This window comes from Stenella coeruleoalba, assembly GCF_951394435.1.
Source record: "Stenella coeruleoalba genome assembly, chromosome: 10".
Lineage (NCBI taxonomy): Eukaryota > Metazoa > Chordata > Mammalia > Artiodactyla > Delphinidae > Stenella > Stenella coeruleoalba.
The window spans coordinates 57,526,838-57,554,273 of NC_137156.1; the positions used below are offsets into that span (position 1 = coordinate 57,526,838).

The 27,436-nt window shown below is 44.7% G+C and overlaps 3 long non-coding RNA genes across 7 annotated transcripts in view; 2 read left to right on the forward strand and 1 right to left on the reverse strand.

Moving 5' to 3' along the window:
• The first annotated feature begins 3 nt into the window (after positions 1 to 3).
• On the forward strand, positions 4 to 7,087 carry LOC307192315. Its single transcript, XR_013830039.1, has 3 exons — positions 4 to 93; positions 189 to 292; positions 6,851 to 7,087. It is a non-coding gene; the product is annotated as an uncharacterized lncRNA (long non-coding RNA).
• A 1,087-nt stretch (positions 7,088 to 8,174) lies between these two features.
• LOC307192314 overlaps positions 8,175 to 27,436 on the forward strand; it is a 39,800-nt gene continuing 20,538 nt past the window's right edge. For 3 of the 5 annotated variants that reach the window (XR_013830035.1, XR_013830036.1, XR_013830038.1), the window contains exon 1: positions 9,823 to 13,098. This is a non-coding gene — a long non-coding RNA (uncharacterized lncRNA). Of the gene's footprint in view, positions 8,505 to 9,822; positions 13,099 to 15,696; positions 15,782 to 27,436 lie in introns of those variants that run through there. The other 2 variants (XR_013830034.1, XR_013830037.1) reach the window with 2 other exon arrangements.
• LOC307192316 overlaps positions 14,735 to 27,436 on the reverse strand; it is a 66,240-nt gene continuing 53,538 nt past the window's right edge. The window contains exon 4 of the long non-coding RNA XR_013830040.1: positions 14,735 to 15,542. This is a non-coding gene — a long non-coding RNA (uncharacterized lncRNA). The remainder of the gene's footprint in view (positions 15,543 to 27,436) is intronic.

A 27,436-nucleotide genomic window follows, 5' to 3' on the forward strand; every position in this document is an offset into this window, starting at 1 on the left:
GTTTTTAGAGACTTCAGGCTCTTTGGTCTGTGGATTGAGACTATTTCGCCTATATCGTATGCAGCAAAGGGGGACCTTACACAAGTGGCAAAGGTAGGATGGGTGTGCTAGCCCCTTAACTACCTGCTAGTGTTTCTGCACTTGTGACTCCATCTTCAAACGACTGAAAACCTCCGTCCCTCCTTCAGGACTTAGAATAGAGCCCAGCAGGAGATACAGAGTCTGATCTCAAGGGAATGAATGGCTTCCTACAGAGCTGGGCTCAGCCTGCAGCCCTGCTCTTGGAGTGACTGTGAGTATTACCATGTCGTCTGTGTTCCCTGCCTTGATCGTGAGTCCATAAATGTCATTGGCGTTAACATGACGAATCTCCAATTTCCCGTCAGCGGCCTGTCCCCGACCCCAGGGTCCGCTGCTCTGTTCCCTGCCTACTCCCTACCACATCCACCCTGTGTGCCCTTCCCCTTTCTGGGCTCTCACTCTCCTCCTTGAGCCTCTAATTCATTCTGGTGGAGCTGGTCAGGGGTGGCCTCACATCGACCATGGAACCCCTGCTCTTGCCCACGCCCATGCCCAGCTTCTTCGTCTGGCCTGCTTTTCTGGGTGTCATCATGGAGATGGTCTATCACGGGATCCAGTGCTGTTTTTCCAGTCCAGCCTCACCTTCAGGGACCAACCCTCAGGTCATCAGAGGGCCGAGTGGGATGCACTGCACTCTGTATAATTTGGGGCAGGGGAGATGGGGTGCTTGGATGGGCTTCTCTTCCATGTTCTTGAACTTGACAATTCGGCCAAGGGCTGGTCCCCTCTGAGTGCACAGCACTCTGAGTGCATGGCACTCTAGGGGTCAATGTGGCCTAATGCCACACTGTTGGGACCCCACCCGAACACAGAGCCTCAGTCAGAAGGCTCTCAGGCTAGATAGGACAGGAGGGTCATCTTGTCCAGTGCGCCTCATGTTTGGCTCACGTCAGAGTAGCCTAGGGAGTTTAATCCGCCCCCCCCTGCAATTTTATTTTGAATAATTTCAAGCTTTCAGAAAAGTTGAAAGTGCAATGAATGCCCTCCCTCAATATTGTGTCTCATTGGTGTTCTTTTCTTGAACCATTTAAAAGTAAATCATTGTCTAAAAAAAGTAAGTTGTAGACACAGCACTTCACTTTTTTTGTTGTTGTTTTATTTTTTTTAAATTGAAGTATAGTTGATTTACAATGTTGTATTTCTGCTGTACAGCACAGTGATTCAGTTACACATATATATACATTTTTTTTATATTTTCCATTATGGTTTTTTTAAAATTAATTAATTTATTTATTTTTGACTGCCTTGGGTCTTCGTTGCTGCACACGGGCTTTCTCTAGTTGCGGCGAGTGGGGGCTACTCTTTGTTGTGGTACACGGGCTTCTCATTGCGGTGGCTTCTCTTGTTGCAGAGCATGGGCTCTAGGTGCGTGGGCTGCAGTAGTTGTAGCACATGGGCTCAGTAGTTGTGGCTCGCAGGCTCTAGAGCGCAGGCTCAGTAGTTGTGGCACACGGGCTTAGTTGCTCCGCGGCATGTGGGATCTTCCCGGACTAGGGCTCGAACCCGTGTCCCCTGCATTGGCAGGCGGATTCTTAAGCACTGCGCCACCAGGGAAGCCCTCCATTATGGTTTATCATAGGATATTGAATATACTTCTCTGTGCTATACAGTAGACCTTGTTGTTTATCCATTCTATATATAATAGCTTACGTCTGCTAACCCCAACCTCCCACTACATCCCTCCCCCAACCCCCTCCCCCTTGGCAACCACAAGTCTATTCTCTATGTCCGTGATTCTGTTTCTGTTTCATAGGTTCATTTGTGTCATATTTTAGCTTCCACATATAAGTGAGATCATATGGTATTTTTCTCTGACTTAACTTAGTATGATAATCTCTAGTTGCATCCATGTTACTGCAAATGGCATTATTTTGTTCTTTTTTATGGCCGAGTAATATTCCATTGTATGTACCACATCTTCTTTATCCATTCATCTGTTGATGGGCATTTAGGTTGCTTCCATATCTTGGCTATTGTGAATAGTGTTGCATTGAACATTGGGGTGCATGTATCTTTTCAAATTAGAGTTTTCTCTGGATATATGCCCAGGAGTGGGATTACTGGATCATATGGTAGCTGTAATTTTAGTTTTTAAAGGAGCCTTCATACTCTTCTCCATAGTGGAGAATTAATTCTTAAATAGAATAGGTCCCCAATGAATCATCTGTCCTGCTTGCCAAGTACTCTTTGGGCCACATGTAGGAGGCCTGAGGGCCAGCCCAGGAGGTGGCCTTGAGGAGGCCTCTTGCCTCTCGTGGCACCTTCCTTGTCCTAGTCAGAGACCAGAGACGCCTCCACCCACTCTTGGGTGCTCTGTCCCCCAGTTTTGCATCCAAAATTGCTCCCAAGTTTCTCACCCTCCACTGTCCCCATCCTAGTCCAAGCCCCATCATCTCTCCCTACACAGACCACCTGACCTGTTTCCCCTCATCTATTCTTATGCCCCACAGATCTTTCCCTCAGAGCAAGAGGTGGGATCTTTCTAAAGTACAAACCCAGCTGGCAACCGTGCCCCTCCCCGCAAATAATAGAAAGCATGTACAGCAAGGTACCTCTTTGTGTGCCCCTGGGTCACGTCCACACTCTGCTCCTGGCTCCCCCTCACTCCCATGCCAGCCACGTGGGCCATCTTTCCCTTCTGGACCAGGCTGCGACCCTTCCCTCTCTCTGCCTGGCAACACCCACCTCAGTCAACAAAAATGCCATGTCTTCATCAGAGGTCTTCCCTGATGCCGTCCCCTGGATATTCGTACTCGTTGTACTTTGTCCCCCACACCCTCACTGTTTTGTAATTCTAAAGAGCCCTGGTTTGTGGATTTTGAGGTTAATGTCTGTCTCCCCAGGATGGCATGGGCCTCCTCTGTTTGTGCTCATTTTTTTAACTCCAGAATCTGGGAGATGTTCAGCACATGTTTGCTAAAGGAAGAATGGACAGATGCCTCGGTTTCCCCAGCTGGTCCCGTGTGTAGGCTGACATCACTTAGCAGGAGTGAGTGAGTGAGGAAAGGGACTCCTTTGGCTCCGGGGCCTCCTCACGCCTGGGGAGTCCCGCTGCCGTCAGGCCCGCTGGCCAGGCTGTGGCCCCACTGCTCCGTTTTTATTTATCCTGCAGACGTCAGAGTCTCTACAGGAGGAGGAGGGTGGTCACGCAGCAGCTGGGGCTGACGGGAAGCAGACACATGGGGCCAGGTGGTCCTCAGCCGGGGCACAGGAGCAGAGAAATCAGCACGGGGGGCTCTGCAGCTGGGGCCTGGCAGCAGGTGGGTGGCGAGGGCTGGGCCGGCTGCCCATAATCAAGGAGCTGACAGTGCGCGTAAAGAGCCCACTTAGTGGAAGTGGAGGACTGGGGGTGGGAAGTCCAGAGCTTCAGCACCCCGACCCAGCCGTGCCCCTGGCCTCTGGTCTTCCTCACGCCTCCTGTACTCCAGCCCCTCACTGCCTCCTAGTCTCCCTGCTCTGGGCTTCTAGAACCCCCAGGCCCCCAGCCCCTGTGACGCCCTCCGCCCTCCCAGCCTCCCTGTCCCTCAGCTCCCCAGTTGCCACCTCTGGCCTGTCCTGCCAGCGGCCTGGGCCCTGCTGGCCAGCCCCCTTCTCTCACCTCCTTCCACTCCCTGTGGTGCCCTGGTAACAGCCCCAGGTCTGTGTGGACTCATTTCCCGACACGCCTGTCCTCCCTGCCCCACACCCCCAGGGAGGGGCTCTCTTGGGGATCCAGCTTCCCCCAGAGGTCAGGTGGGGGGAGGGTGTGGCTGACGGAGGGCCTGGTCCCCCGCCACCCTGAGCTGTGGAGCTGAGCTAGGGAGAGGGTGGTGTGGGGAGAGGGAAGGGCATGCGGGGCACTGCGGGGCAGGGGATGGGGTCCCAGAAGGGCCACACTACCTTCCCAGCTTCCTTGGTCTTGCCTGGTGCCATCTGCCCTTCCCAGCTCTTCCTCAGTCTCCACTGTCCCCCCCTGGTCCTTCCAGCTTCTCACGGTCCCTCTCATTGGTGACTGAGGAGCTGGGGCCAAGGCCATTCTGCGTGTCAGGAAGGACGGGCTGCAGGGAGCTTTCTGCTGCATTGTGTGTGTAACTAGTGTCCCGGGGGCTGGGTGGCTATCGGGGGTGCCCCTGGGTGGAGGAAGGGACCTGTGAGGGGTGTGTCAGTAAACAGAGAGCAGTTCAGGAAATCAGTGAATGTGACTGTGGAAGGGGCTTAGAGATTGTCCCTAACCATTTACGGATGAAAACGCAGGGCTCTGGAAGAGGGAAATTGGATTGGCATGAACAAGTCACATGGGGGCTGGTAATCATGCTCATCATTATCATGCTGGATATTTATTAAGTGCTACTGTGTACTAGGGATTATTGTAAAGTCTTTATGTGTCTTAGTTTACACAACCCTCACACTACCTTAGGAGGTAAGTATTGTCATGCCCATTTTACAGATGAGAAAATGGAGACTAGAACAGTGAGGTCAGTTTCTCCAGATGATACAGCAAGCCCATGCAGAGCAATGGAATGTTTTCACACTGCACAGGGAGTTTTGCTCCTTCAAATGGTGGCATATGTATTAATATATAAAGCATTTCTTTAGAGCTCCTTAAAAACAATAGCAGACATTTCACCAAGGAGGATATAGGAATGGCTAATAAGCACATGAAAAGATGCTCAACATCATTTGTCATCATTAGTCATCAGGGAAATGCAGATTAAAATTATAGGACACACCCACCCAATTGGCTAAAATTAAAGGAAAAAAAAAAAAGACTGACAATTCCAAGTGTTGACATGCATATGGTGCAACTGGAACTCTCTTTTTTTTTTTTTTTTTTTTTGTGGTACTCGGGCCTCTTACTGCTGTGGCCTCTCCCGTTGCGGAGCACAGGCTCCGGACACACAGGCTCAGCGGCCATGGCTCACAGGCCCAGCCGCTCCGCTGCATGTGGGATCTTCCCAAACTGGGGTGCGAACCCGTGTCCCCTGCATCGGCAGGCGGACTCCCAACCACTGCGCCACCAGGGAGGCCCGAGCAACTGGAACTCTCATTGCTGGTGGGAATGAATGATGAACAACCACTCTGGAAAACATTTGACAACTTCTATAGAGTTAAACATATACTAATCAGATGAAACTGATTAGTTGTCCCCTGAAACTAAATTTCTAGGCATTTACCCAAGAGATAAAAACATATGATCACACAAACACAAGTACACAGTGTTGATAGCGGCAGCTTTATTCCTGATGGCAAAAAACTAAACAACCCAAATGTCCAGTCCATCAACTATTGAATGCAAAACCAACCATGGTACCTCCATTTAATGGAGTACCTCTCAGCAATGAAAAGGAACAAACAGACACAGGCAGCAACACGGATGAGGCTCAAATGCATTATGCTAAGTGACAGCAGCCAGACACAAAGGCTATGTGCAGTATGATTCCATTCAAATGAATGCTCCAGAAAAAAGCAGAACTACAGGAGCAGAAAACACCTCAGTGGTTTCCAGGGACTGGGGCTGGGAAAGGGGTTGAATGCGAAGGAGCATGAGGACGTGATGGAAATATTTGATATCTTGATTTTGGTGGTGGTTATTACTGCTTATACATTTGTCAAAACTCACCACACTGCGCAGTTAAAAAGAGTGAATTTTGGGACTTCCCTCGTGGTCCAGTGGCTAAGACCCCAAGCTCCCAATGTAAGGGGGCCAGATTTGATCCCTGGTCAGGGAACTAGATCCCACATGCTGCAACTAAGACCCAGCGCAGCAAAAATAAATAAACATTAAAAAAAGAAAGAAGGGCTAAGATCTTAAAAATAAAAAGGATGAATTTGTTATGTGTAAATTATACCCCACGGAATGTGATCTAAGTATAGAAACAGTGGGCTGGAGAGGATAGAAAGTAAGATGGTCATTGTTGCCTCATTGCGAAAGTGACATCCGAGGAAAGAGGGGCGCCATGCACTCTCTGGGAGAAGACTGTGACAGAGAGGGAACAGCCACTGCTGAAGCCCTCAGGTGAGGCGTGCATGGCCTGGGCAGGAGCCAGCAAGGAGCTGGTGTGGCTAAAGTGGAGTAAGAGCCGGGGTTGTAGACGGGCTCAGACAGGCCCTGGGGAGCGGGGTGCATTGCGGGGCTGCAGAGGGCTCAGGCTGTTCTCTGAGTGTGATGGGGGCCACTCGGGGGTTCTGTGCAACTCGCCTTTTAATAGGCGCCACTGGCTGCTGTGTTGAGAATGGTCTGGGCCAAGGACCAACCAGGAGGACTTTGTAAGAATCCAGGCAAGAGGCGTTGGTGGCTCAGACCAGCATGGCGACGGTGGTGTTGAGGAGTGGTCTGACTTGGGATATATTCTGAAGGCAGAGCCGGCAGGATTTCCTGCTGGATTGGATGTGGGGTGTGTGAGAGAGAGGAGGTAGGGATGATGCCAGGGTTTTTGGCCTGAGCAGCTGGAGCTCCAGCTGAAAACCCCATGGGGGCTGCTGACCGGTGTTACCTGTCGCCTGGGGCCTGTGGCTGAAGTCAAGACAGATACAGGGGAGGGCTCGGCCCTGCTCCTGGCTCTGGGGGTCAGGGGATGGGCTGCCTGTACTGGTTATTCCATTACCCTTTATTTATTGGCCTTATTGGCTTTTGTCATTTCCTCGTTGTCTCCTGTCTGGAGAGAAGACTATAAATGTGATGGATTGATACAGGATACAGGAGGCCCAATTATCTCTGTCGAGCCGGCCTCTCCTCTTGGTCAAGCCCTCCCCGTTCTCCGTCTTTGCAGCATCTCCCATTGCCTTGCAGGCAGAAGCAGCCTGGTCCCTGGCTGTCCAGGAAGAGGGAGTGCAGCCCAAGAGGATGAGTGGCAGACAGACGGTCCCCAGGAGACACGGCTCCAAGAGCAAATACAGGAGGCAAGCTCAGCCCCACAGAGGCCGGGCCGGAGGACAGCGGGGTGGGAGGGCAGGACGTACCACCGCCGGTCAGCCCACATCCGGGGAGGGGGCTCTGCTTCGACTTGCACGCCTTTCTGGAATCCGAGCTGGCGCCTCCCTCCACGAACGCTGGGGCGATGGGGCTTTTCTCTCCGGCAGCAGGTGCCTGGCAGCTGCCCGTGGATGCCAGCCCCGTGAACTGGCCTGGGAGGAAGTGCCTGTCGGAGTGGTGATTGTACGTGCTGGGCTTGGGCTTGGCCCTGGCCCGTCCCCATCCCCTGCCCTTCAGGCTGACTTGGGACGCCCACAGGAGAGCGGCACCTTGTGTGGGGGCCCCCCGGGTCCCTCTGGGATCCCCCCAGGATCCCCTGAGACAGAGCTTGGCAGCTGCCGGCCTTTGAGTGTCATTTCTGAACCAAATCCCTCGGCCCCCACCTCAGGCCTGTCTGCCTGCCTCTGTCCCTGGGAATGTCCTGAGGCCCCTGGTCCAGGGTGGTTGGAACAGGAAGCCTGAGGTTCCTTCTTGGAATTTCAGGCATCTCCCTATGGTCACGCCCTGCTCGCTCTCCAACACGGATCCTGGTTGCTGTGCCTTGAGTGTGCATGTGTGTGAATCCGCACCTGCCTCTCCATGTAGGCGAGGACCTCATGTAGGTGGCGTCCTTCCAGAAGAACAGAATGGAAGGTGGGGCTGTGGATGAGAATAGGAGCCAGGGACCTAAGAGAACAGAAGGGCAGGAAGGACTCAAATGGAGGAGAGGATCCAGGTGAACCCGGTGGACCGTGAACGGCTGGGTTGAGGGGGTGTCTCTTGTGCCAGCACTCCAGGGCTGCTCTCTGTGCCAGGCACGGGGCGGGGGCCAGAGAGTGTGGTGCGAGCGGGCCGGCCTGGCCTTCCCCAGCCCTCAGGCAGCGCACAGGTCGGTGAGCTGGAAGGGTGTGCAGGAGACACAGTCCTGTGGCTTCCCCAGCCCATCCGCGGTGGCCTTTGGCACCTCCTAGCTCTCGGCCGCTGCCCGCTCTGTCTCCGCCTGTAGGAGTGAGTGCCTGTGCTGTCTCCCTGCCCCTCCCAGCCGCCCGGCACTAAGTCTCGTGGCCGTCAAGGCTGAGGCGGAAGAGTGGCTGGCACGGGGCAGGGAGCAGCCTGGCCCCAGGGTGAGAGCTGACGTCTGTCCGGGAGCATCTCTCTCCTTGCCAAGGGCTGAGATCCTGGGCTGCATGCCTGCCTTCTGATACAGGAGCCGGCATCCGTCCCTCATGGAACCTGGACCCCAGCCTCACCCCAGTGGCCGGGTGACAGCTGTGGCGGTGTGGTGACCGCAAGGCCCACTCTTGCCTCCCTCCAGATGCGCCTGACACCTCCCAGGCCACTTCAGGCAGCTACAGAGACCCACACAAGGGGCCCCACGCCCAGAATCCAAGTTTTGGCTTCAAGAACAGTGAGGAGCTCCTGCACTGGCCCATTCCAAGCGGTAGTGACCTGGAGCATGTCAGAGGGGAGGCCTGGCCCTTTACTGCTTATGGTGAGTGACCCAGCCTCCTCCACCCTCCACGGGCTCCACAAAGGGTTACTGAGCCACTGCCGCGTGCCAGCCGCTGAGCGAGGGACCGGCCGCGGTGCTGAGTAAAGCGCACTTAAACCCTGTCCTCATGGTTTTGTTTTGCTTTTAATTCTTACTTTACGTGGGAGCAGTGTATAGTTGATTAACAATGTTCTGTTAGTTTCAGGTATACAGCAAAGTGATTTGGTTATACATACACCTGTACCTATTCTTTTTCAAATTATTTTTCCTTTAAGGTTATTACAGAGTATTGAGCAGAATTCCTGTGTTATACAGTAGGTCCTGGTTGATTATCTGTTTTATATACATTAGGGTGTATATGGTAATCCCAGCCTCCTCGTTTATCCCTTTCTCCACCTTTCCCCTTTGGTAACCATAAGTTTATTTTCAAAGTCTGTTTGTTTTGTAAATTAGTTCATTTATATCATTTTTTAAAGATTCCACATATAAGTGATATCATGTGATATTTGTCTTTGTCTGACTTACTTCATTTAGTATGATTATCTCTAGGTCCATCCATGTTGCTGCAAATGGCATTATTTCATTCTTTTTTATGGCTCAGTAATATTCTATTGTCTCTGTGTACCACATCTTCTTTATCCATTCATTGGTAGATGGTCATTTAGGTTGCTTCCATGTCTTAGCTATTGTAAATAGCTACAGTGAGCATTGGGGTGCATGTATCTTTTTTTTCTTTTTTTTTTTGGGGGGGGGCATGCCAGGCGGCATGCGGGATCCTAGTTCCCTGACCAGGGATCAAACCCACACTGCCTGCTGTGGAAGCGCAGAGTCTCACCCACTGGACTGCCAGGGAAGTCCCTGTATCTTTTCAAATTATGGTTTTCTCTGGATATATGCCTAGGAGTGGAATTGCTGGATCATACGGCAACTCTATTTTCAGCTTTTGAGGAACCTCCATACTGTTCTCCATTGGCTGAACAAATTTACATTCCCGCCAACAGCGTAGGAGGGTTCCCTTTTCTCCACATCCTCTCTAGCATTTATTGTTTGTAGACTTTTTGATGATGGCCACTCCGATGCAAGGTGATACCTCGTTGTAGCTTCGACTTGCATTTGTATAATAATTAGGGATGTCGATCATCTTGTCATGTGCTTTTTTTTTAAAGAGTGTGAGTGAAAGTTACCTCTTGAAATTGGCTTCGTGACAGTCTTCTTTTTGGATTACCTCCCCCAGGACATTTCTGGAGGGCAGGTGTCATTTACAGTCCCACAGGCCTTGTTAATATAAAGTGCCCATGAGAAACAGTTTTAAAGTTGTTGTTACGGGAAACGGCCCCAAGGCGGCAGGATTTCTTCATGCCCAGCTTAGATGCTCAGGCAACCAAAGCCTTGGAAAGTCAAAAGTTGTGTTTGGGGATTGTAAATTACAGTGGAATGTGCCAGAAGAAATACCCAAGGGGGTTGTGTCTCATTACTTCCTCCCCCTTACCTTTCAACCTCTGGGTAAAATCCCAACCCCGGCAAAACTGCTTTGCTGAGTGTGCTGTCGTCTGGAGGCAGGGCGACTCTAAGCAAGGAGGCTGGAGGTGGGAAGCCCACCACCAGAACACGTGGAGACCAGGTGACTTTTCAAAGCTCTTACAGCCCTGAGGGTCCACCATTCTTTGGTTGCACTAGGCTTTGTTTAGCTGTAGGAGGACCCGCCTCGATCTAGAAATTGTGATCCCATGCAGAGGGGACCAGACACTACAGGTCCAAGGGGGGCTAATTTGCTGGTACATCCTCCCCAGCTCCCTCAGCCCCAGGACAGTCCAGCCATGAGAGCAAAGCTGGCTCAGGCTCCACTGATGTGACACCAGCCCAGGTCACCGAGGCCAGAGAGGAATATAGTAGGCATTTCTTTTTTCTTTTTTTTAATTTAATTTTTACTTTATATTGGACTACAGTTGATTTACAATGTTGTGATTGTTTTAGGTATTCAACAACTTGATTCAGTTATACATAGACGTATATCTATTCTTTTTTGGATTATTTTCCCATATAGGTTATTACAGAGTTGAGTAGAGTTCCCTGTGCTATACTGTAGGTCCTTGTTATTTTATATATATTGGGGTGTATATGCTAATCCCAACCTCCTCATTTATCCCTTTCCCCACCTTTCCCTTGTAACCATAAGTTTGTTTTCTAAGTCTGGGAGCCTGTTTCTGTTTTGTAACTAAGTTCATTTGTATCGACTTCTGGATTCCACCTCTAGGTGACATCATGTGATGTTTGTCTTTCCCTGTGTGACTTACTTCAGTTAGTGTGATCATCTCTAGGTCCATCCGTGTTGCTGCAAATGGCATTATTTCATTCTTTTTAATGGCTGAGTAATGTTCCATTGTCTATATGTACCACATCTTATTCATTCATCTGTCCACGGACAGTTTGGTTGCTAGTGTTTTGGCTATTGTAAAGAGTGCTGCAGTGAACATTGTGGTGCGTGGGTCTTTTTGAATTATGGTTTTCTCCGGATATTCGCCCAGCACTGGGATTGCTGGATCATCCGGTAGCTCTATTTTTAGTTTTTAAAGAAACTTCCATACTGTACTCCATAGTGGCTGTTACCAGTTTCCACTCCCACCAGCAGCTTAGGAGGGTTCCCTTTTCTCCACACCCTCTCCAACTGCTGTTGTTTGTAGACTTTTTGATGATGGCCATTCTGTCTGGTGAAAGGTGATACCTCTTTGTAGCTTTGATTTCCATTGCTCTAATAATTAGTGATGTTGAGAATCTTTTTTTTTTTTTAAACAGTATGTTCCTGGGTTGTAAATTAGAGTGGAATGTGCCAGAACAAACACCCGAAGGGTTGTGTCTCATTACTTCATCCTCGTACCCTTTCACCCCTAGGGCAAATCCCAACCCTGGAAAACCACTTTGCTGAAGGTGCTATTGTCCAGAGGTGGGGCAACCCTAAGGAAGAAGGATGGAGGTGGGAACCTTCCCAGCAGATGTGGAGACCAGGTGACTTTTCAAAGCTCTTCCGGCCCTGAGAGTCCACCACCCTTTGGGTGCACTGGACTTGTTTTAGCCGTAGGAGGGCCCGCCTGGATCTAGAGATTGTGGTCCTGTGCAGAGGGCACCAGGCACTACAGGTCCAAGGGGGGCTTCATTTGCTGGCAGATCCTCCCCAGCTCCCTCAGCCCCATGACAGTCCAGCCTTGGGACCCAAGCCTGCTCAGGCTCCAGGAATGTGACACTAGCCCAGGTCACTGAGGCCTGAGGGGAACATTGTAGGCATTTCTTTTTTTTTTTTGTAATTTAACTTTTGTTTTCTATTGGAGTACAGTTGATTTACAATGTTGTGTTTTTTTAGGTGTTTGGCAACTTGATTCAGTTATACATAGACATATATCTGTTCTTTTTCAGATTCCTTTCCCATATAGGTTATTAAAGAGTGTTGAGTAGAGTTCCCTGTGCTATACAGAAGGTCCTTGTTGATTATCATCTATTTTATATATATTGGGGTATATATGCTAGTCCCAACCTCCTCATTTATCCCTTCTGCCACCTTTCCCCTTTGGTAACCATAAATTTGCTTTGAGTCTGTTTCTGTTTTGTAAATTAGATCGCTTGTATCAATTTGTAGATTCCACATCCAGTGATATATTACATTTGTCTTTGTCTGACTTACTTCAGTTAGTATTGAAACCGTGTATAAGCCCCTGTGTCCTTGTCTTTTGTGATAAAATGCTGACTCAAGAGTTAATGATTGGGAAATGTGAAGGTAGAGAAACAAAGAATAGCTGTTGGGCTGAGGAACCGGTAACAATTTAGACTATAATTCTGCCACATAGCAGAATCATGAAACCCACAGTTCCCTGAAAGATATAAAGGCCTGACACACATTCCTGAGTTGTTTTTACAGAAAGCAGATCCTCTCCAGATGAAAACTGCTGACCACAAAAACATAGACCCTAGACTGGTTGAAACCAGAAGGTTGATAAAGCTTGAAACTTCGCCTTGATGCCAACCAATCCGAGAATTGTCTGTGAGCTAATCACCGCCTCCACGTTGGGTCACACAGTCTTGAGGGCATTAGCCCGCTGTGGCCCCGTTTGCCTGGCAAAGCAGTAAAAGCTATTCTTTTCTGCTTCACCCAAAACTCTGTCTCTGCATTTCTATTTGGCACCGGTGAACAGAGGCCGAGTTTTGGCAATAGAATTCTGGGGGCTCATCCAGGATCGACCTGTATGCAGGTGGCCTTGAGGCGCCCCTGTGTTTGGTCGGATGCTCTGAGGTTTCTCTCCACACCAGCCTCCTTCGAGAGAGCAGAGGGTTGGAGGACTCCTCTGGAGGCCGGATCGCCAGGGATCCCCTGCCATAGGGCTGTGCCCTGATCATACCCGGCCTGCCATCTCGGTAGCTGGAGCTCCGAGGCGGGGATGGAAGACAGGAGAGGAGCTGTCCTAGGAGCTGCCAAGGCCACCTTTGCCTTGAGGACGTCCCCCTCTCCTTCTGCCCACACGGGTCCGGACTTCCTGCTCTGAGAAGATATTTTGGGGAAGGAGCAAGGTAGAGTTTGGGACGTCGCAGCACCTCTGCCAGCACTTCGGTAAGCCCCCCGGCGTGCACTCCAAGGACCCTCAACCTTGTCCGTTTGGGGAACCTTCTGTTGCCGTTTGGGAATTTTTTATTTTATTTATCTTTCTGGGGGGTGGATTTTTTAGATCCAGTTTGTAAGGAGCAGCTTAGACTAAGGCCATGGGCTTAGTGGGACTTGGCAACCAATTTGAGCCTTGGGCTGTTTGGTTTTTTGTTTGTTTGTGGCTTCTGTTTGCCAGACAAGGATTTGGTTTGCCTTTGGTTTTGCCGGCAAGTGTTTAGTTTGACTCAACGTGGGAAGTGCTGCTTTTTTGATTCCATCTGACAGCCCACTAGGGAAAATTTTGGCAGCCTGGTCAACCTATAATTGTAACCCTATAAATAGGGAAAAAATAATTTAACACCATGTGGTCACAATATTCTTTAGACTCCAGAGAAAACTGGTTGAGATGAAACTCTTTTGAAATTCCAAAACTCGTCCATTTTGCATGTGCAGTTAGAGAAAGCTGGCTTGATAAAATACTTTTTTTCAGAACACTGACCTTGAGAGAACAAAACTATTCTTTTAGGAGAAAACTTGAAGTTAACTCATAATGTCCTTGAAGTACAAACACAGCCCACTGTGCCTGGGACTTCAGTTTTAGGTTAATTAGTAGAGCCTCAAGCCAAGGGGGAGAAGGAAAGGAGGGAAGAAAAAGAAGTCTTTTAAAATCAAATGTGTAAATTTGTTCTTTTATTCATAAACTGATAAGTTTAATTACAGTGCCTGATTCATGAAATATAAAAAGATGAAACAATGAGATCTCCGTCTGTATGTATGTCTCAGTATGTGTCTCTGACTTTGGATAATATTGCTGAGGTTAATTTGTAAATGAGCTCTATTTAATTGGCTTAAAGAAAAGTAAGTGCTTACAAATGAGATCTAAATTTACCTAGTTTTGTCTTCTTGCAAGAAGGAAACTAAAGATGTTTGCATTTATTAGACACGTCTTGTGCCACTTTGAGAAAAGAAATTGTGCTTTGGGAAAATGCATGTTTTTTGAGATTATAGAGTATGTTCCTAAGTCTGCTAATCAGAGAATGCCAATATGACAGACAATTCAGTTGCTTTCTTCTTGGTTCTCACTAGAGATTAAGGGTTGTTTTTTTTTTAATTAATTATTTTTTTTTTTTGGCTGCTTTGGGTCTTCGTTGCTGCATGCAGGCTTTCTCTGGTTGCGGCGAGCGGGGGCTACTCCTCGTTGTGGTGCGCGGGCTTCTCATTGCAGTGGCTTCTCTTGTTGCAGAGCACAGGCTCTGGGTGCCCAGGCTTCAGTGGTTGTGGCTCGCAGCCTCTAGAGCACAGGCTCAGTAGTTGTGGTGCACAGGTTTAGTTGTTCTGCAGCATGTGGGATCTTCCCGGACCAGGGCTCAAACCTGTGTCCCCTGCATTGGCAGGTGGATTCTTAACCACTGTGCCACCAGGAAAGTGCAAGGGTTTTTTTAAGGGTTAAAAATTATAATATGTAATTAAGGCTAATAAAATGATAAGGGAAACATTTCAGTGTGTAAAGCAAGTAGGAGATGTATTGCCAGTGAGAGAAGGTATAGAGATTGCAGATATTTTTGTTGAGGAAAAAAATGATGATAATAATTTTGTCCTACAGTTGGTTGTTTCTGGATGGAAAAAAAGAACAAATTAATATGAATCCAGAAAGTGATTAAAGGGTTGTGAAAAAGGTACTTTGAGAAAAGAATTTTCTATGTTGTTAACATTGATCCCCTCATTGTCAGATTTCTGCTGTCCTGCCCTTATAGCATAGAAATGGTCTACTTCTAAGTCAAGAAATTTAAAAATGAATAAACAATAGCTGTAAATTTTTAAAAATCAGGGCTATGGGAAATCCAAGATGCCCTCTTGGCTTTTCCCGGCTCCCTGACAAACCTCATTTTCTATTAGATGGGTTAAAGATTTCTCTGGCTGCAGGGAATGGCTCACAATGAAAAGGAAAAGGTTAGAAAATGTGTTTCCCACTTGGAGTATAGTGTCTACCATCTCCAGTGATCAAGACACTCACTTTACTGGATAAATCATACAAGACTTAATGTCACAAATTTCTTGAAATTATCACTCTATCATCCTCAATCATCAAGCAAGGTCAACAAAACTAATGGAAAAACTGGACTCAAACAGAACGAAATAAATTACAGGGGATTAAATGAACTGCTAAATATGATTATAGTTTTTATGAATTGTCTGACATACTGCTGGCTTCTAATCTTTGGCCCTTTTCTTCAAGCTACTTATGATTTACAACAATTTGGTAATTTAATTTACACCTGTAGGTAAAATTATTTTTTTCTCTCTGCCTGGTTCCTCCAGAAATTGGAGACTCCTGGGTTCTGAGCAGCCTTATCAGGTGAATGGAAAACACTGTCTCTTGGCATGTGCAGGAATCTAGATACTCTTGAGACCTGGAAAAGAGACAAATTTACCCAATCTATAGATATCACAGGCAGAATCTGTAGGCAAGCCTGGCCTTGAGAGACCTTTTAAAAGTTTGCTCTGAAACGGCTTCCGGGAAGATGGCGGAAGAGTAAGACACGGAGATCACCTTCCTCCCCACAGATACACCAGAAATACATCTACACGTGGAACAACTCCTACAGAACACCTACTGAACGCTGGCAGAAGACCTCTGACCTCCCAAAAGGCAAGAAACTCCCCATGTACCTGGGTAGGGCAAAAGAAAAAAGAATAAACAGAGACAAAAGAATAGGGACAGGACCTGCACCGGTGGGAGGGAGCTGTGAAGGAGGAAAGGTTTCCACACACTAGGAAGCCCCTTCGCGGGCGGAGACTGCGGGTGGTGGAGGAGAGCACAGCAACGGGTGCAGAGGGCAAAGCAGAGAGATTCCCGCACAGAGGATCGGTGCCGACCGGCACTCACCAGCCCGAGAGGCTTGTCTGCTCACCCGCCGGGGCGGGGCTAGAAGTTGAGGCTTGGGCTTCCGTAGGAGCACAGGGAGAGGACTGGGGTTAGCAGCGTGAACACAGCCTGCAGGTGGTTAGTGCACCATGGCTAGCCGGGAGGGAGCCTGGGGAAAAGTCTGGACCTGTTTTCTGGATCTGCCTTAGAGGCAAGAGACTTATTCTTCCCTCTTTGCTTCCTGGTGCTCGAGGAGAGGGGATTAAGAGTGCTACTTAAAGGAGCTCCAGAGACGGGCGCGAGCTGCAGCTAAAAGCACGGACCCCAGAGACAGGCATGAGACGCTAAGGCTGCTGCTGCCGCCACCAAGAAGCCTGTGTGTGAGCACAGGTCACTATCCACACCTCCCTTCCAGGGAGGCTGTGCAGCCCGCCACTGCCAGGGTCCCGGGATCCAGGGACAACTTCCCCTGGAGAACGCACGGCACGCCTCAGGCTGGTGCAATGTCACACTGGGCTCTGCTGCCACAGGCTCGCCCTGCATCCGTACCCCCTCCCTTCCCCCGGCCTGAGTGAGCCAGAGCCCCCGAATCAGCAGCTCCTTTAACCCCGTCCTGTCTGAGCAAAGCACAGACGCCCTCCGGTGACCTACACGCAAGATGGGGCCAAATCCAAAGCTGAGCCCCAGGAGCAGTGAGAACAAAGAAGAGAAAGGGAAATCTCTCCCAGCAGCCTCAGAAGCAGCAGATTAAAGCTCCACAATCAACTTGATGTACCCTGCATCTGTGGAATACATGAATAGACAACGAATCATCCCAAATTGAGGAGGTGAACTTTGACAGCAAGATTTATGATTTTTTTCCCCTTTTCCTCATTTTGTGAGTGTGTATGTGTATGCTTCTGTGTGAGATTTTGTCTGTATAGCTTTGCTTCCACCATTTGTCTTAGGGTTCTATCCGGTTTTTTTGGTTTGTTTTTTCGTTTTTTTTTTAATTTTTTTCATAATAATTATTTTTTATTTTAATAACTATTTTATTTTGTTTTACTTTATCTTCTTTTTTTCCTTCCTTCCCTCCTTCCTTCCTTTCTTTCTACTTTTTCTCCCTTTTATTCTGAGCCATGTGGATGAAAGGCTCTTGGTGCTGCAGGAGTCAGTGCTGTGCCTCTGAGGTGGGAGAGACAACTTCAGGACACTGGTCCACAAGAGACCTCCCAGCTCCACATAATATCAAATGGCGAAAATCTCCCAGAGATCTCCATCTCAACACCAGCACCCAGCTTCACTCAACGACCAGCAAGCTACAGTGCTGGACATCCTATGCCAAACAACTAGCAAGACAGGAACACAACCTCACCCATTAGCAGAGAGGCTGCCCAAAATCATAATAAGTCTACAGACACCCCAAAACACACCACCAGACGTGGACCTGCCCACCAGAAAGACAAGATCCAGCCTCATCCACCAGAACACAGGCACTACTCCCCTCCACCAGGAAGCCTACACAGCCCACTGAACCAACCTTAGCCACTGGGGACAGACACCAAAAACAATGGGAACTACGAACCTTCAGCCTGCAAAAAGGAGACCCCAAACACAGTAAGATAAGCAAAATGAAAAGACAGAAAAACACACAGCAGATGAAGGAGCAAGATAAAAACCCACCAGACCTAACAAATGAAGAGGAAATAGGCAGTCTACCTGAAAAAGAATTCAGAATAGTGATAGTAAATATGATCCAAAATCTTGGAAATAGAATAGACAAAATGCAAGAATCAGTTAACAAGGACCTAGAAGAACTAAAGATGAAACGAGCAACAATGAACAACACAATAAATGAAATGAAAAATACTCTAGATGGGATCAATAGCAGAATAACTGAGGCAGAAGAACGGATAAGTGACCTGGAAGATAAAACAGTGGAAATAACTACTGCAGAGCAGAATAAAGAAAAAGAATGAAAAGAACTGAGGACAGTCTCAGAGACCTCTGGGACAACATTAAACGCACCAACATTTGAATTATAGGGGTTCCAGAAGAAGAAGAGAAAGAAAGGGATTGAGAAAATATTTGAAGAGATTATAGTTGCAAACTTCCCTAATATGGGAAAGGAAATAGTTAATCAAGTCCAGGAAGCACAGAGAGTCCCATACAGGATAAATCCAAGGAGAAATACGCCAAGACACATATTAATCAAACTGTCAAAAATTAAATACAAAGAAAACATATTAAAAGCAACAAGGGAAAAACAACAAATAACACACAAGGGAATCCCCATAAGGTTAACAGCTGATCTTTCAGCAGAAACTCTGCAAGCCAGAAGGGAGTGGCAGGACATATTGAAAGTGTTGAAGGAGAAAAACCTGCAACCAAGATTACTCTACCCAGCAAGGATCTCATTCAGATTTGATGGAGAAATTAAAACCTTTACAGACGAGCAAAAGCTGAGAGAGTTCAGCACCACCAAACCAGCTCTACAACAACTGCTAAAGGAACTTCTCTAGGCAAGAAACACAAAAGAAGGAAAAGACCTACAATAACAAACCCAAAACAATTAAGAAAATCGGAATGGGAACACACATATCGATAATTACCTTAAATGTAAATGGACTAAATGCTCCCACCAAAAGACACAGATTGGCTGAATGGATACAAAAACAAGACCCATATATTTGCTGTCTACAAGAGACCCACTTCAGACCTAGAGACACATACAGACTGAAAGTAAGGGGATGGAAAAAGATATTCCATGCAAATGGACACCAGAAGAAAGCTGGAGTAGCAATTCTCATGTCAGACAAAATAGACTTTAAAACAAAGACTATTAGAAAACACAAAGAAGGACACTACATAATGATCAAGGGATCGATCCAAGAAGAAGATATAACAATTGTAAATATTTATGCACCCAACATAGGAGCACCTCAATACATAAGGCAAATACTGACAGCCATAAAAGGGGAAATCGACAGTAACACATTCATAGTAGGGGACTTTAACACCCCACTTTCACCAATGGACAGATCATCCAAAATGAAAATAAATAAGGAAACACAAGCTTTAAATGATACATTAAACGAGATGGACTTAATTGATATTTATAGGACATTCCATCCAAAAACAACAGAATACACATTTTTCTCAAGTGCTCATGGAACATTCTCCAGGATAGATCATATCTTGGGTCAGAAATCAAGCCTTGGTAAATTTAAGAAAATTGAAATTGTATCAAATATCTTTTCCGACCACAATGCTATGAGACTAGATAGCAATTACAGGAAAAGATCTGTAAAAAATACAAACACATGGAGGCTAAACAATACACTACTTAATAACGAAGTGATCACTGAAGAAATCAAAGAGGAAATCAAAAAATACCTAGAAACAAATGACAATGGAGACACGACGACTCAAAATCTATGGGATGCAGCAAAAGCAGTTCTAAGAGAGAAGTTTATAGCAATACAATCCTACCTTAAGAAACAGGAAACATCTCGAATAAACAACCTAACCTTGCACCTAAAGCAATTAGAGAAAGAAGAACAAAAAAACCCCAAAGTTAGCAGAAGGAAAGAAATCATAAAGATCAGATCAGAAATACATGGCAAAGAAATGAAGGAAACAATAGCAAAGATCAATAAAACTAAAAGCTGGTTCTTTGAAAGGATAAACAAAATTGATAAACCATTAGCCAGACTCATCAAGAAAAAAAGGGAGAAGACTCAAATCAATAGAATTAGAAATGAAAAAGGAGAAGTAACAACTGACACTGCAGAAATACAAAAGATCATGAGAGATTACTACAGGCAACTCTATGCCAATAAAATGGACAACCTGGAAGCAATGGACAAATTCTTAGAAAGGCACAACCTGCCAAGACTGAATCAGGAAGAAATAGAAAATATGAACAGACCAATCACAAGCACTGAAATTGAAACTGTGATTAAAAATCTTCCAACAAGCAAAAGCCCAGGACCAGATGGCTTCACAGGCGAATTCTATCAAACATTTAGAGAAGAGCTATCACCTATCCTTCTCAAACTCTTCCAAAATATAGCAGAGGGAGGAACACTCCCCAACTCATTCTATGAGGGCACCATCACCCTGATACCAAAACCAGACAAGGATGTCACAAAGAAAGAAAACTACAGGCCAATATCACTGATGAACATAGATGCAAAAATCCACAACAAAATACTAGCAAACAGAATCCAACAGCACATTAAACGGATCATACACCATGATCAAGTGGGGTTTATTCGAGGAATGCAAGGATTCTTCAATATACGCAAATCAATCAACGTGATACACCATATTAACAAATTGAAGGAGAAAAACCATATGATCATCTCAATAGAAGCAGAGAAAGCTTTTGACAAAATTCAACACCCATTTATGATAAAAACCCTGCAGAAAGTAGGCATAGAGGGAACTTTCCTCAACATAATAAAGGCCATATATGACAAACCCACAGCCAACATCGTCCTCAATGGTGAAAAACTGAAAGCATTTCCACTAAGATCAGGAACAAGACAAGGTTGCCCACTCTCACCACTCTTATTCAACATAGTTTTGGACGTTTTAGCCATAGCAATCAGAGAAGAAAAGGAAATAAAAGGAATCCAAATCGGAAAAGAAGAAGTAAAGCTGTCACTGTTTGCAGATGACATGATAATATACATAGAGAATCCTAAAGATGCTACCAGAAAACTACTAGAGCTAATCAGTGAATCTGGTAAAGTAGCAGGATACAAAATTAATGCACAGAAATCTCTGGCATTCCTATACACTAAGGATGAAAAATCTGCAAGTGAAATCAAGAAAACACTCCCATTTACCATTGCAACAAAAAGAATAAAATATCTAGGAATAAACCTACCTAAGGAGACAAAAGACCTGTATGCAGATAATTATAAGACACTGATGAAAGAAATTAAAGATGATACAAATAGATGGAGAGATATACCATGTTCTTGGATTGGAAGAATCAACATTGTGAAAATGACTCTACTACCCAAAGCAATCTACAGATTCAATGCAATCCCTATCAAACTACCACTGGCATTTTTCACAGAACTAGAACAAAAAATTTCACAATTTGTATGGAAACACAAAAGACCCCGAATAGCCAAAGCAATCTTGAGAATGAAAAACGGAGCTGGAGGAATCAGACTCCCTGACTTCAGACTGCACTACAAAGCTACAGTAATCAAGACAGTCTGGTACTGGCACAAAAACAGAAAGATAGATCAATGGAACAGGATAGAAAGCCCAGAGATAAACCCACACACATATGGTCACCTTATCTTTGACAAAAGAGGTAGGAATGTACAGTGGAGAAAGGACAGCCTATTCAATAAGTGGTGCTGGAAAAACTGGACAGCTACATGTAAAAGTATGAGATTAGATCACTCCCTAACACCATACAGAAAAATAAACTCAAAATGGATTAAAGACCTAAATGTAAGGACAGAAACTATCAAACTCTTAGAGGAAAACATAGGCAGGACACTCTATGACATAAATCACAGCAAGGTCCTTTTTGACCCACCTCCTAGAGAAATGGAAATAAAAACAAAAGTAAACAAATGGGACCTAATGAAACTTAAAAGCTTTTGCGCAGCAAAGGAAACCATAAACAAGACCAAAAGACAACCCTCAGAATGGGAGAAAATATTTGCAAATGAAGCAACTGACAAAGGATTAATCTCCAAAATTTATAAGCAGCTCATGCAGCTTAATAACAAAAAAACAAACAACCCAATCCAAAAATGGGCAGAAGACCTAAATAGACATTTATCCAAAGAAGATATACAGAGTGCCAACAAACACATGAAAGAATGCTCAACATCACTAATCTTTAGAGAAATGCAAATCAAAACTACAGTGAGATATCTCACACCAGTCAGAATGGCCATCATCAAAAAATCTAGAAACAATAAATGCTGGAGAGGGTGTGGAGAAAAGGGAACCCTCTTACACTGTTGGTGGGAATGTAAATTGATACAGCCACTGTGGAGAACAGTATGGAGGTTCCTTAAAAAACTACAAATAGAACTACCATATGACCCAGCAATCCCACTACTGGGCATATACCCTGAGAAAACCAAAATTCAAAAAGAGTCATGTACCAAAATGTTCATTGCAGCTCTATTTACAATAGCCCAGAGATGGAAACAACCTAAGTGTCCATCATCGGATGAATGGATAAAGAAGATGTAGCACATGTATACAATGGAATATTACTCAGCCATAAAAAGAAACAAAATTGAGCTATTTGTAATGAGGTGGATAGACCTAGAGTCTGTCATACAGAGTGAAGTCAGAAAGAGAGAGACAAATACCGTATGCTAACACATATATATGGAATTTAAGAAAAAAATGTCATGAAAAACCTAGGGGTGAAACAGGAATAAAGACACAGACTTACTAGAGAATGGACTTGAGGCTATGGGGAGGGAGAAGGGTAAACGGTGACAAAGCGAGAGAGAGGCATGGACATATATACACTACTAAACCTAAGGTAGATAGCTAGTGGGAAGCAGCCACATAGCACAGGGAGATCAGCTCGGTGCTTTGTGACCGCCTGGAGGGGTGGGATAGGGAGGGTGGGAGGGAGGGAGACGCAAGCGGGAAGAGATATGGGAACATATGTATATATATAACTGATTCATTTTGTTGTGAAGCTGAAACTAACATACCATTGTAAAGCAATTATAAAAAAAAAAGAAAAACATTTCAAAAAAAATTAAATGCAAAGAAAACATATTAAATGCAGCAAGGGAAAAACAACAAATAACACACAAGGGGATCCCCATAAGGTTAACAACTGATCTTTCAGCAGAAACTCTGCAAGCCAGAAGGGACTGGCAGGACATATTTAAAGTGATGAAGGAGAGAAACCTGCAACCAAGATTACTCTACCCAGCAAGGATCTCATTCAGATTTGATGGAGAAATTAAAACCTTTACAGACAAGCCAAAGCTGAGAGAGTTCAGCACCACCAAACCAGCTTTACAACAAATGCTAAAGGAACTTCTCTAGGAAAGAAACACAAGAAAAGGAAAAGGCCTACATTAACGAACCCAAAACAATTAAGAAAATGGGAATAGGAACATACATATTGATAATTACCTTAAATGTAAATGGACTAAATGGTCCCACCAAAAGACACAGATTGGCTGAATGGATACAAAAACAAGACCCATATATATTCTGTCTACGAGAGACCCACCTCAGACCTAGAGACACAGACTGAAAAGGCGATGGAAAAAGATATTCCATGCAAATGGACACCAGAAGAAAGCTGGAGTAGCAATTCTCATGTCAGACAAAATAGACTTTAAAATAAAGATTATTAAAAGAGACAAAGAAGGACACTACATAATGATCAAGGGATCAATCCAAGAAGAAGATATAACAATTGTAAATATTTATGCACCCAACATAGGAGCACCTCAATACATAAGGCAAATACTAACAGCCATAAAAGGGGAAATTGACAGTAACACATTCATAGTAAGGGACTTTAACACCCCACTTTCACCAATGGACAGATCATCCAAAATGAAAATAAATAAGGAAACACAAGCTTTAAATGATACATTAAACAAGATGGGCTTAATTGATATTTATAGGACATTCCATCCAAAAACAACAGAATACACATTTTTCTCAAGTGCTCATGGAACATTCTCCAGGAGAGATCATATCTTGGGTCAGAAATCAAGCCTTGGTAAATTTAAGAAAATTGAAATTGTATCAAGTATCTTTTCCGACCACAACATTATGAGACTAGATATTACAGGAAAAGATCTGTAAAAAATACAAACACATGGAGGCTAAACAATACACTACTTAATAACGAAGTGATCACTGAAGAAATCAAAGAAGAAATCAAAAAATACCTAGAAACAAATGACAATGGAGACACGACGACCCAAAAGCTAGGGGATGCAGGAAAAGCAGTTCTAAGAGGGAAGTTTATAGCAATACAATCCTACCTTAAGAAACAGGAAACATCTCGAATAAACAACCTAACCTTGCACCTAAAGCAATTAGAGAAAGAAGAACAAAAAACCCCAAAGTTAGCAGAAGGAAAGAAATCATAAAAATCAGATCAGAAATAAATGAAAAAGAAATGAAGGAAATAGCAAAGATCAATAAAACTAAAAGCTGGTTCTTTGAGAAGATAAACAAAATTGATAAACCATTAGCCAGACTTATCAAGAAAAAAAGGGAGAGGACTCAAATCAGTAGAATTAGAAATGAAACAGGAGAAGTAACAACTGACACTGCAGAAATACAAAAGATCATGAGAGATTACTACAGGCAACTCTATGCCAATAAAATGGACAACCTGGAAGCAATGGACAAATTCTTAGAAAGGCACAACCTGCCAAGACTGAATCAGGAAGAAATAGAAAATATGAACAGACCAATCACAAGCACTGAAATTGAAACTGTGATTAAAAATCTTCCAACAAACAAAAGCCCAGGACCAGATGCCTTCACAGGCAAATTCTATCAAACATTTAGAGAAGAGCTAACACCTATCCTTCTCAAACTTTTCCAAAATATAGCAGAGGGAGGAAGACTCCCCAACTCATTCTACGAGGCCAACATCACCCTGATACCAAAACCAGACAAGGATGTCACAAAGAAAGAAAACTACAGGCCAATATCACTGATGAACATAGATGCAAAAATCCACAACAAAATACTAGCAAACAGAATCCAGCAGCACATTAAACAGATCATGATCACCATGATCAAGTGGGGTTTATTCCAGGAATGCAAGGATTCTTCAATATACACAAATCAATCAACGTGATACACCATATTAACAAATTGAAGGAGAAAAACCATATGATCATCTCAATTGATGCAGAGAAAGCTTTTGACAAAATTCAACACCCATTTATGATAAAAACCCTGCAGTAAGTAGGCATAGAGGGAACTTTCCTCAACATAATAAAGGCCATATATGACAAACCCACAGCCAACATTGTTCTCAATGGTAAAAAACTGAAAGCATTTCCACTAAGATCAGGAACAAGACAAGGTTGCCCACTCTCACCACTCTTATTCAACATAGTTTTGGAAGTTTTATCCACAGCAGTCAGAGAAGAAAAGGAAATAAAAGGAATCCAAATTGGAAAAGAAGAAGTAAAGCTGTCACTGTTTGCAGATGACATGATACTATACATAAAGAATCCTAAAGATGCTACCAGAAAACTACTAGAGCTAATCAGTGAATCTGGTAAAGTAGCAGGATACAAAATTAATGCACAGAAATCTCTGACATTCCTATATACTAAGGATGAAAAATCTGCAAGTGAAATCAAGAAAACACTCCCATTTACCATTGCAACAAAAAGAATAAAATATCTAGGAATAAACCTACCTAAGGAGACAAAAGACCTGTATGCAGATAATTATAAGACACTGATGAAAGAAATTAAAGATGATACAAATAGATGGAGAGATATACCATGTTCTTGGATTGGAAGAATCAACATTGTGAAAATGACTCTACTACCCAAAGCAATCTACAGATTCAATGCAATCCCTATCAAACTACCACTGGCATTTTTCACAGAACTAGAACAAAAAATTTCACAATTTGTATGGAAACACAAAAGACCCCGAATAGCCAAAGCAATCTTGAGAATGAAAAACGGAGCTGGAGGAATCAGACTCCCTGACTTCAGACTGCACTACAAAGCTACAGTAATCAAGACAGTCTGGTACTGGCACAAAAACAGAAAGATAGATCAATGGAACAGGATAGAAAGCCCAGAGATAAACCCACACACATATGGTCACCTTATCTTTGATAAAGGAGGCAGGAATGTACAGTGGAGAAAAGACAGCCTCTTCAATAAGTGGTGCTGGGAAAACTGGACAGCTACATGTAAAAGAATGAAATTAGAACACTCCTTAACACCATACACAAATATAAGCTCAAAAGGGATTAAAGACCTAAATGTAAGGCTTGAAACTATCAAACCCTTAGAGGAAAACATAGGCAGAACACTCTATGACATAAATCACAGCAAGATCCTTTTTGACTCACTTCCTAGAGAAATGGAAATAAAACCAAAAATAAACAAATGGGACCTAATGAAACTTCAAAGCTTTTGCACAGCAAAGGAAACCATAAAGAAGACCGAAAGACAACCCTCAGAATGGGAGAAAATATTTGCAAATGAAGCAACTGACAAAGGATTAATCTCCAAAATTTACAAACAGCTCATGCAGCTCAATAACAAAAAAACAAACAACCCAATCCAAAAATGGGCAGAAGACCTAAACAGACATTTCTCCAAAGAAGATATACAGACTGCCAACAAACACATGAAAGAATGCTCAACATCATTAATCATTAGAGAAATGCAAATCAAAACTACAATGAGATATCATCTCACACCAGTCAGAATGGCCATCATCAAAAAATCTAGAAACAATAAATGCTGGAGAGGGTGTGGAGAAAAGGGAACACTCTTGCACTGCTGGTGGGAATGTGAATTGGTTCAGCCACTATGGAGAACAGTATGGAGGTTCCTTAAAAAACTACAAATAGAACTACCATATGACCCAGCAATCCCACTACTAGGCATATACCCTGAGAAAACCATAATTCAAAAAGAGTCATGTACCAAAATGTTCATTGCAGCTCTATTTACAATAGTCCGGAGATGGAAACAACCTAAGTGCCCATCATCGGATGAATGGATAAAGAAGATGTGGCACATATATACAATGGAATATTACTCAGCCATAAAAAGAAACAAAATTGAGCTATTTGTAATGAGGTGGATAGACCTAGAGTCTGTCATACACAGTGAAGTAAGTCAGAAAGAAAAAGACAAATACCGTATGCTAACACATATATATGGAATTTAAGAAAAAAAAATGTCATGAAGAACCTAGGGTAAGGCAGGAATAAAGACGCAGACCTCCTAGAGAACGGACTTGAGGTTATGGGGAGGGGGAAGGGTGAGCTGTGACGGGGCGAGAGAGAGTCATGGACATATACACACTAACAAACATAGTAAGGTAGATAGCTAGTGGGAAGCAGCCGCATGGCACAGGGATATTGGCTCGGTGCTTTGTGACAGCCTGGAGGGGTGGGATAGGGAGGGTGGGAGGGAGGGAGACGCAAGAGGGAAGAGATATGGGAACATATGTATATGTATAACTGATTCACTTTGTTATAAAGCAGAAACTAACACACCATTGTAAAGCAATTATACCCCAATAAAGATGTTAAAAAAAATCTATAAACAATAAATGCTGTAGAGGGTGTGGAGAAAAGGGAACACTCTTGCACTGCTGGTGGGAATGTGAATTGGTACAGCCACTATGGAGAACAGTATGGAGGTTCCTTAAAAAACTACAAATAGAACTACCATATGACCCAGCAATCCTACTACTGGA